This window comes from Pygoscelis adeliae, unplaced genomic scaffold (assembly GCF_000699105.1).
Source record: "Pygoscelis adeliae isolate BGI_AS28 unplaced genomic scaffold, ASM69910v1 Scaffold41, whole genome shotgun sequence".
In the NCBI taxonomy this organism is placed as follows: Eukaryota; Metazoa; Chordata; class Aves; order Sphenisciformes; family Spheniscidae; genus Pygoscelis; species Pygoscelis adeliae.
Window position 1 is genome coordinate 6,581,435 of NW_008824373.1, and position 11,580 is coordinate 6,593,014.

Sequence of the window (11,580 nt, forward strand, 5' to 3'; positions counted from 1 at the left end):
TCTCCTGCCCTGAAGGACTGTTATGACAGATGGAGCCCAAAGTCATGGACTAAATGAACTCAACAGACATTTTAGAGGGATGGTCCATAGACTTAGGGAATAATATCTTTGTGTACATATCAAGACAGGAAAAGTGGTGGTGACTAATTGGAATGTATTGGAAAGTGCTGGGACCTGGGCATGATGTAGATGGTATAGAATAAGGGGTGGATACTGTCCTTGTTTTGGCTGGGATAGAGTTAACTAGCTAGTATAGTTCTGTGTTTTGGATTTAGTATGAGAATAATGTTGATAACACACTGATGCTTTAGTTGTTGCTAAGTAGTGCTTAGACTAAGTCAAGGACATGTCAGCTTCTCATACTGCCCTGCCAGCGAGGAGACTGGAGGTGCACAAGAAGCTGGAGGGAGCATAGCCGGGACAGCTGACCCAAACTGGCCAAAGGGATATTCCATACCATGTGACGTCATGCTGAAGAAAAAAATGGAGGGAGTTGGCCGGGGGCATGCGGCTGCTTCTCAGGAACTGGCTGGGCATCGGTCAGTGGGCGGGGAGCAATTGCATTGTGCATCACTTGTTTTGTATATCCTTTTATCATTATTTTTATTTTCCCTTCCTTTCCTGTCCTATTAAATTGCCTTTATCTCAACCCACGAGTTTTAATTTTTTTCTGATTCTCTCCCCCATCCCACACATTGGCTGTGTGGTGTTTAGCTGCCTGCCAGGTTAAACCATGACAGTCTTCTAGATACTGTTATGTTCTAGACACTAGATCCTATGACAGTCATATCTGCTTCAAATTATCATTCAGAGTTATATATTAGAACTATTGATTACAGCCCCCTCCAAAACTGTTTCATACGTATGGCAGTCAAGTTTTCACACTGAAATAGGCCACAAGTTTTTCTTCTTCTTCTCCTTCCTCTCCTTTTCTCCTAGTGGCAGGTATGTATCTGTCATTAAGAGGGTCAAGATTTGATTTTCTTTAGTTATTTAACTTCTGCTTTCTACTGAAGTCAATGGAATTTATAAACATTTAGCTTGCATCTGGAATCATGTTCTAATTAGCAACAACACTGTGAGTTTATAAGATCTTAACTAGCAAACCAGTTTGCATGAAGGTGTGTTTCCTTAGCTGTACTGTTATCCAGTTATCAGAAATATCCTTTACTTTTTGCTTTTATCTTATTGCAAATAATTTGTGCGATGCAGCCCCATAAATGAATAAGTTAATTACACAAAAAGTATTTCCATTATCCTCCTTAATTTTACTTTCAGCTCTGGATGGAGCCTACCTACTTACTGTCAAATATAAGCATTAGGAACATACACACAAAATAACCGGTAATAAACTGCTGGTATGAAATACATCTAAGTTCCAGATAGCAATATATTGTCACTTTCCCAGAATCACTTGTCCCTATAGTGGCCTATTATCTTTACAAGCTTCCTTACTTCAGCTGGCACTTGACTTCTAAAATGCCATTTTGAAGATGACTGTTTACCCCCAGACATAAACAGACAGGCAACACAGTTCTGATCTAGGTTTAGGCAAACTGGTATACTCAATTTCAGTCCAGGTCCTCTGTAAAAATCTTAATATTGTAAATAACATTGCATCTTTATAGTTGTTTGAACACTCAGAAAAGAAGTCCAGATGTAGTGCTGTGGACTCTGGTATGAAACCTCTGCGTCTCTGTCCTATGCCTGACTGTGGTTTTCCTGGATGAGCAGTGGCTTTGGGGACAATATGAGGAAAAGGGCTGATCCTATCAAAAGGGAAAAGGCCCTGCTCCCTTCACCTCACTCAACTGCAAGTCCTCACATCCTGCTCCAAGCTGTGCACTTCTGCTTCTACATTTGTGTTAACACAATCACCCTGAGGAAGATTTGTTTGGGAAAGTATTGGCCAAGGACATTGCTCTTCCTCTTCCTTTATAAGCATTAGATTATTGCACACAAAGATAGTGTCACCTTTTTTGTTTCATTGTGCATTGTAAAAGGGGTCCAGACTATAACATTTTGCTATGCTTCCTATGGAGAATCTATTTACAGAGACTTGTTCTTTTGGAGGCACTTACACACACAGTTGTGGACTTTACATACACTCACTGTGCTCATGCTGGTCAGTATCTTTTATGCTTAAAGATTGCTAGACTTCTTGCAAGTCTCTGGGTGTTTCTTTTTTTCCCCTATTAATCATGAAATATGTTTAAGCCCCCAGCTCTGGCATCTTTCCTTCTTACAGATAGCAGATTATAACCAAGATTTAAACTTCAACAACAAGATCAGCATAAGAATACATTATTTCCACATTCAAACTTTAAGTAAAATTTTATCTCCCTGAGCTGTGCCAGTGTCTTCAAAAGATACTCAAAATAAGGTGTTTCCTCCTGAACACACTAATAAAAATTTGTACATTGCAGTGCACCTATTCTTTGAGGTGCTTAAGTGCATGTGAAATCAAGAATGTTATTTATGTATTAGGGGGCATTAGTTTCCCAGTATGGTGACAATGAGGTAACATAACATCTCAGACAGCCTGAAATGTTCAGTAGTATTTGGAGAACATGACTGCTGTAGAAACACAACCATGTCTTGCATCTGCTCTTCATTTCATGCCTCTATCAGTTAGTTATATTATGAAGTGCTCTGGAGTGATCTTGCATTACAGTTACAATAAGAAATAAAACAATTGCCTGATTGATTCAGCTTATCTTTACTAGCAAAATCAGGATGTGCTAATGGTACCGCTGCCAGGCTGAAATCCTGCCAGACTGTTAAGGGGGTCTATTCATTTCACATACCTGACTCACCTGATAATTCAAACTATCATTGTATTCTTGGATAGTCAAATTGTTTCCTATTTGCTAGCAATTAACAGTGGTTGTTAAAAAAAAAAAAAAGTGGGAGAAATTTATATTACTTGATAAAAGCAATGGAGGACTTTTGGCACAGAGAACCTTTCATCAAATCTTGTCAGTTCTCCAGGCGTGGACAGAAGAATAAGAGTAATAGAGAGATTTGGAATTAAATATTTATTATAAACTGCACAAAATAGATAAATACATGTGCCACAGGAGACTACAATGAGAGTTTTGTTTTTCTGTCCTGAGTCCTTACGTGTACTTGCAATGTTATTAATGGGACCGCCTAAAAATGATCATTCTACAAGATGGAATGGTGTCAGTTTCTTATTAGTATTGCATTATTCACCTCAGCTTCTGAAGGAAAAAAAAAAAGAAAAACAAAACAAAAAAGTGGACAAAAAGATTTCAGGAAGTTAATAAATTAATTTTCAGGAAACTTACATGCTCAGCATCTTTAAGAAAGGGTCCTTTGTTGCTAATGCTATAAAATACAACTTTAAATTTGCAAGCAGAACACACAGTGAACAAGAATAAACTCAAGAAAGAATAAAATATGTGGCAAAAATAATAAAAACATAAATGGAATTTTTAATCAGAAAAATAATTCAGGTATCCCAAAAGTTTCTTACATTTTTTCAAACTTGTTCGTGAAACCAGTAAACGTTAGAAGTCATGGTACTGTACTGGTTTTGGCTGGGATAACATTTTTTTTCATAGAAGCTTGTATGGTCCTATGTTTAGATTTGTGACCAAAATAGTGTTGAAAACACACCAATGTTTTAGTTATTGCTGAACAGTGCTTACACAGAATCAAGGCCTTTCTCTGTTTCTCCCACTGCTCTGCCAGCAACTAGGCTGGGGTGCAAAAGGAGTTGGGAGGGGACACAGCCAAGATAGCTGACCTCAACTGACCAAAGGGATAACACATAACATTTGATGTCATGCTCAGCAGTAAAAGCTGGGGGAAAGAAGGAGGAAGGGGGGATGTTCAGAGTTATGGCTTTTTTTTTCCCAAGTAATTGTTACACGTGATGGAGCCCTGCTTTCCTGGAGATGCCTAAACATCTGCCTGCTGATGGGAAGAAGTGAATGAATTCCTTATTTTGCTTTGCTTGTGTGTACAGTTTTTTCCTCTACCTAGTAAACCATCTTTGTCTCAACCCACAAGTTTTCTCACTTCTACCCTTCTGATTCTCTCCCCCATCCCACTCCAGGGGAAGTGATTGTCTGTTTGTGTGGTGTTTATCTGCCTACTGGGGTTAACCCACAACAGGTACATATTTATTTATTTATTTATCCATCCCTTTAGGGATATATATTTTTAATTTTGTAATGTTTATTGGTTCCTTGCATTCCTTGTTTTGTTTTATGCCATGGCATGCCTCATACACATCCTCAGACTAAATTCTAGTACTTCATATACTCAAGAAGAAAACTTATATATGAACAAAAGGAGAGAACTGAGGTCTGGAACTGAAAATTAATATGTACGCAAAGTTAATATGATAAAAAGTGGAGACTCTGAAGAACAGACAAGTAGAAGATAGGCACAGTCATATATCTTCTACACATATATTTCTCCTAAGTGATGACTTTGACATGATTCACCCTGCTGAGCATAAGGATGGGATTTGTCTCACTTAGCTAGACATGTCAATGTAAATGTGTATATCCTATCTAGTGACCTCATGCTCTCTTCATAGCCAATAAAGGAAAAGAAAAATAGGCACTTTCAGAGACTGATTCATCTTATCCCAACACAGGTTTTTAAATAGATCAGAAAAATTGAACTGCAGAATTGCCTCCTTCTCTACTGTCAAGTACGTAAAGTGTCCTCTGTGACTCAGACATGCAAACTTTGCTCAGTGAGTAGTCAAAATGGAGACAATTGTGGATATTGTGGCAAAACAATTATGCTCTGCATATCAGTATTATCATAAGCTCTTGATTTATCTCAGGAATTTTCCCTGCTGTCCACCACAGTAATATACTTTCTACCCTAAAAGTAGCTGTATCAAACCCTTTTAATAAAGTATTTTCAGTCATGTATCCTGCAGATAATCAACTAAAAAATATAAGAACTGTGACTCAAAAACAATGCAGGTTACACACAAGGGGAACTTACCCTAGAAAACTCCCTTTCTTGGAAATCTACACCTTCGTGATCCCCTCCAGCCTGATGCCCCTCTGCTTTCTCAGTTTATTTTACTTTGCATATTCTGTTTTCTATTACTAGTCTTATCTCAGAATTGTTGAATTTTTGAAAACTTCTCATGTCAGGATGGGGAAGGAGTCAGGTTTTATTAGGTGTGTGAGTTATCCAAGATTTGTGAGAGGATATACCATAACAGAGCAGATCTCTTAATGAGGTTCAAGTTATATGCAGGAAAACATGGATGCTTTGTTTGATTGTTTGTTTGTTTTAGGATGCCCGGAAGAGGAGCTATTATTAAATTAAAAAAAAAAAAAAAAACAAACTGGGTATGGTTAGTTACACAGGTTTATTGAAAACACACTTAGACCAAAAGTTGTAACAGTCAAACCACCTAAATATATTTGCTACACAATCCAGTAAGTAGAATGCTAGGAGGTCTGGCAAGGTTTCAGCATTGTGGTCTTATCATAGAATCATAGAATCATTAAGGTTGGAAAAGACCTCTAAGATCATCGAGTCCAACTGTCGACCCAACACCACCATGTCCACTAAACCATGTCCCTAAGTGCTGCATCTACATGTCTTGTTGCCTTATTCTTCTCCCAATGGGCAGAACTCATTCATTTTACGTATGTGTAGACATCAGTTACCTGCTTGATCAGTTACGTCCTTTGTTTGTTTGTTAAGCAAGAGTGATATATAAGTTCTAAAAGTTCCTCATTATAAGTTACATAGCATTATGTACTATGTATGTTATTATCCCTTAACCTTACCCACACAGTTTCACCAGCTGGGTTTCCAATATTAACAGTGGTTGATTAATTAAGCCAAAACAACTTTGCTTCCTCTTTTTATAGTGCTAGAAATATATCACAAATGAAATGACTCAGACGACTGTTCTGTTTACACAAAGTGGGAGTCAGTCTTTAATTCTAATTTAATTTAATTTAATTTCATTTAATAGTAGAAAAGTTTTAAAAATAGTTATTTGGGTTTGGGTTGGGGTTTTTTTGCATCCTTTATGGGGTTTATATTCTAAAGATGTGCAACTCAAAGAGACAGAATCCTAAACTACATTTCGATAGATTTTTAGATATATATATACACACACATACACACACATACCTAAAAGATATGCAGAGAGGTTTTATTCTGTAGTATTATGCAGTTCATTAGGAACAGATCATACTATGTTACAGGAAATTTTCTGTTGTGCTGTTCTTTTATTACTAGGAATCTTATGGAAGAGAAGATGGTCTTTGCCACCAGACATATTAGCAAGTATTTGGTTTTTATTAAGAAAATCTAATATTTTAAGATGTGTTTTGTCAAATAATTTTCAATATTTTTCTTCAGGCAATTTACTAGCTGAAATTTCTCCCCCTTCAGATATATACAAAAACAGATTCATTACAAAATAATTTTAAAAAGACTTGTAATAAATGCCATAATTCTAACAGCCAAGAAAAGCTTTCCAGAAAAAAAATTTGTTAGATAGTAAGAGAAAACCATTTAACCAAAAGAACTGAATAACTAAATGTCAACATGTAGCAAAAACATAAGCACTTTATCATAATTAGAATTCTCAGTCATTTATTGTCTTTTAAAAATGTGTTAAGTATTCATTTTTTATGTGTACTTGATGCCAATTATTTTCATTATGGAAACAGCTGTGGGAAAAGAACTAAATCCATAATGCCTGTATGAAGACAAGTAAATGTATGTGAGTGTTGCTTCTACAACTCAAACGGAGAGTAAGCAATAATCTGTTTTTTTTCTGCATATAGCATGTGCTGAATTGGTATTATTTCAACAATTCAAAGTAAATTTGCAATTTGGAGTATTGTGTTTTGTTGTTTTAAAAGGAAAAAAAAGATTTTAAAAAAAGATAGATATAAGTAGATCTTTCTAAATATCTACAAATCTGTACTGGAATTCTGAACTAGGTCTTATTATAGCATATTAGAATTTGGAAGGATCAGGGAGCAGTTTTGAGGAAGGAGACTTTTTAGCTCTTCCATAACCTTTCCGTTGTAATGAGGATCTTGGAACACAACTCTCCTCAAAAAGACAAGCACAACTGTATTCGCAAATTGGGGAAATCATACTCCCATGACTTGTAAAAAGACAAAGGCCAGGAACTCAACTATTAGCCATAATATTACTGCATCCACTGCAGCTTATTCTGTACAAAAAACATATTATATGGGGGGGACACTAACAAAAAAACCACAAAAAAAAAAAAGACAAGGCATGTTCATACCCATAAGGCTGCGATGGTGGGAGACAGCTCAGTTACAGAGCAGCAGGATATTCTCTCCAGGCTTATTCTAATATATTGTGACTAGCTCTAGTGTGTTTTATGTAGGTCACAGACAGAAGACAACGCTGTGATTCCTACATAATTTATAAAACTTTTTAACAAAGCTCTCACATAAAGACATGCATTTAAAACAAAAAATACATAAATTCTGTAGTTTACTAGGGGTTAGATAACATAGTATCAGACTATTTTTATCAGGGGTCTAACAGGCCTGTAATACTTCCCTTTCCATTAACACTAATAAGGCTATTGAGTATAGTTTGCGACATGGCTCCAGCTGCTTGTACTTTTTACAGCTCAGCTGTGGATCAGCTTTCTGTAGCTCAGGAGGAAATAGTGACCTATGAATATAAAAAATTCTTCCCTACTGTAGTGAAGACCACTGATGACCAGTAGTGACCTCTCACTGCTGAGGGAACAAAGAAACTTCTGTTTATTCCCAATGTTAATTTGTACTGAGCATAGACATTTAGATCTTTTCATTAGGTTTGCAAAATTCCTTCTACTTTTCTCTTTCTGTATTACACACTAGTGAGCCTTGAAGGACATTCCCTGAACAACTAACATTATTTTCCCTTTCAAAATGCTTAGCACATTTGATATATTGAAGTGAAAAGTACCCCTGAAAAAGAGATTACTCTGAAACCATTAATTTCTGCATTTTAGTTCTTAGAGGTACATCTCCTCCAAGTAGCAGCTTTCTACACTTTTCTTTATCAGGTATCCTAAATACACTCAAAATTTAATTATTTCAGTTATGACTTCTTGGATGAAAATATAAGTGCATATATAATACTTCATTACAATATTGATTTGCAACAACTTCACTTGACCATAGAGAGCGGGAGTAATCTGATCTGCTCTTATCTGTTTACTGCCTCAGACAGCAGGCATAGAACTAGATTCCCAAACCACTTTGGTGTTATCCTTAAAGGCAGAAAAGCTTAAAGATAATATTTTGCTTTCTCCAAAGAATGACAAATGGACAGGAAACTTTTTCTTAAAATAGATACTCTATCTAATGGTAATTCCTTAAGGATTTATACCAACACCGCATAGCAATTTAGAGAGGAACATGTAGAATTTGGATTTATGCAATATACTTAGGTCTTATCCAGAATATAGCTGAAGACTGGGATCCAAATGTTACCTTGATTCAACAGCATTAAACTTTTAAAGACCAGAGTCTTCTGATCTCAGTGGATAGGCATCATTTCAACAAGCAGAAGACATCTTTGCTTTCCACCAAGATGTTACTTCAGTGCAATTCCAGTTCCAGCAAAAGATGGGATAACTTCACAACTGATACTTTGAGGTGTTTGGGTGTCTGCCATCCAAACGTTTTGCTGAATATTCTTTTTTTCCTCCGATCACAATACAAGTCTATATATACAGCTGAGACTGAGAAATTAATATTGGTCTGTATCCTCACAGGCTTTCCCAAACTAATAACTGATAATGCTAGAAGAGCTTTACTGTGATAATCTAAGCTGCTTTTCTCTATAATGCAATTCATAACATTTCCATGAAATAGACCCCATTAAAAAAAAAAAAGGAAAACCTAGTGTTGATTAAAAGTTGCACTGAAGGATGTTTAGCATTAATAGTGACATTCATTCAGGATTCATTTAATGTTGCCAAAAGCGAGGCCTGTGGTACCTATAAATTAAAAAAATGTACTGATAAGGATATAATTAGTATTTGTTAGCCTTGAACCTAAATATAAATGATGTAACTAACAATGGTATAGAAGCATTTTGTAACACTGTGTCATGGTTTAACCCCAGTTGGCAACTGAGCACCACGCAGCCACTCGCTCACCCCCCCACCAGTGGGATGGGGGAGAGAATTGGAAGGGTAAAAGTGAGAAAACTCGTGGGTTGAGATAAAAACAGTTTAATAGGTAGAGCAACAGTCACGCACGCAAGCAAAGCAAAACAAAGGAATTAATTCACTACTTCCCATCGGCAGGCAGATGTTCAGCTGTCTCCAGGAAAGCAGGGCTCCCTCACGCGTAACGGTGACTTGGGAAGACAAACAGCACCACTCCAAACATCCCCCCTTCCTTCTTCTTCCCCCAGCTTTTATATACTGAGCATGATGTCACATGGTATGGAATGTCACATGGTATGGGATATCCCATTAGTCGGTAGAGCATGGGAAGCTGAGAAGTCCTTGACTAGTGTAAGCATTACCTAGCAACAACTAAAACATCGGTGTGTTATCAACATTGTTCTCACCCTAAATCCAAAACACAGCACTGTACCAGCTACTAGGAAGGAAATTAACTCTATCCCTGCTGAAACCAGGGCACACTGTTATGGCATAGCCAGATAGAAGTTACTGTGTTCAGTATTGGGCCCCTCACTACAAGAAAGACATTGTGGTGCTGGAGCATGTCCAAAGAAGAGCAACGGAGCTGGTGAAGGGTCTAGAGAACAAGTCTTATGAGGAGCAGCTGAGGGAACTGGGGTTGTTTAGCCTGGAGAAAAGGAGGCTCAGGGGAGACCTTATCACTCTCTACAACTACCTGAAAGGAGGTTGTAGTGAAGTGGGTGTCGGTCTCTTTTCCCAAGTAACAAGTGAGAGCAAATGGTCTCAAGTTGCACCAGGGGAGGTTTAGATTGGATATTAGGAAAAATTTCTTCACCAAAAGGGTTGTCAAGCATTGGAGCAGGCTGCCCAGGGAAGTGGTTGAGTCACCATCCCTGGAGGTATTTAAAAGGCATGTAGATGTGATGCTTAGGGACATGGTTTAGTGGTGGACTTGGCAATGTTGGGTTTATGGTTGGACTTGGTGATCTTAAGCCCTTTTCCAACATAAATGATTCTATGATCCTAAGTTCTAAGCATATTATGTGAGTTTGTAAGCCACGTGAACTCCAAAGGGGAAAAGACGTGTAGTTGCATGTAGGAGACCTTCAAGTAAAAAAAAGAATGCCAGACAAAGCATAATTATAAAGGTCTGCAAGTAGGCAGGACATTGTGTAGAATGCATGAGATGGATGACTGGCAAAACCAAAACCAAGACATGCGTTATCAGGAGCATAACACCACCACCCGTTATTGGGAGGGAGACTGCAGCATAAAAACATCAGTCATAAGAGAGGAAAATTGCAAAAGAAAGAGGACAATCTGACCTCTGTTCGAAGTTCACACGTTAAACAGCTCTCAAGCCTGATCACCTCTGTGGCTAAAAGCCATAGCCATCACTGCTAACTATATGTGCTAACTGCATCAGTGCAAACACATCAACTCTGTGGTATGGTATACTAATAGCTGACTTAGAGTAGAAGTGTAAAAAATAACAAGTTTTTCATATGTAGCAATGATGATTAATATTAGATAAGAACTAACCATTAGTCAGGGGAGTGTTGTCAAATAGTTAAGTTAGAAAAGTTTTTTTACAGTTTAAAACTGGCCTGATTTGTCAGTCTTCTGAACCTTCCCATCACAATGATCTCCAGTTGCCTGATACATAATTATATACATATATTCCATTGCAAAATTAAGATTATGCCTACATGCAGGTGTCTACCTGTTAGTGTCCACACCTGCACTAGATGTCTAAATGCTAATCATAACATTTAGTCAGTGGAGTCTCACCACTAGGTTCCTACTTAAATGACTCTCCTTCCTCCATTGACTGTATTGATTACGTGTCTGTTGATTACAATGACTCTTTTTTTTTTGATTCTTAGTGAGCCTGTGGTTATTTACATGTAGCTGTCTGACTGGACTGCATTAAAGTCTTTGGGTTTAGTTGCCCAAACATAGGCAACTAGTGCCATTTAAAAGATACTAGAAGATGCAAGGCATATGGAGCAGGCAAGTAAGACCCAGAACTTGTAAGTCATACCTCTTTAGAGTTGAAGCTAAGGGTCAGGTGCAATACCCTAAGCCATCTCAAATGATAGTACGGGCCTGTGTTTAGGCTATCATCTTATTGCTACAGTCTTGTTTTGTTTACTACGAAGTCTGATTTTATCTGGCTTATGTTTCAATCATTCATCTGACCTTTCTGGAAAATACATATCTTTGTCAGCGTATCCTATAATATACCTAGGCCTTTAAAAACAGATGTGAGCCAGTGACAAAGCTTTTCCAGCTGAGAGAATAAGAGAAGATATGATTGGCAAATGATCTCCTGTAGCAGATCGGATGAATCCAAAACTAAATATTTTCCCAGTTTATCTGAAATCATCCTTATTTAAACATTTTTTCCCATTCCT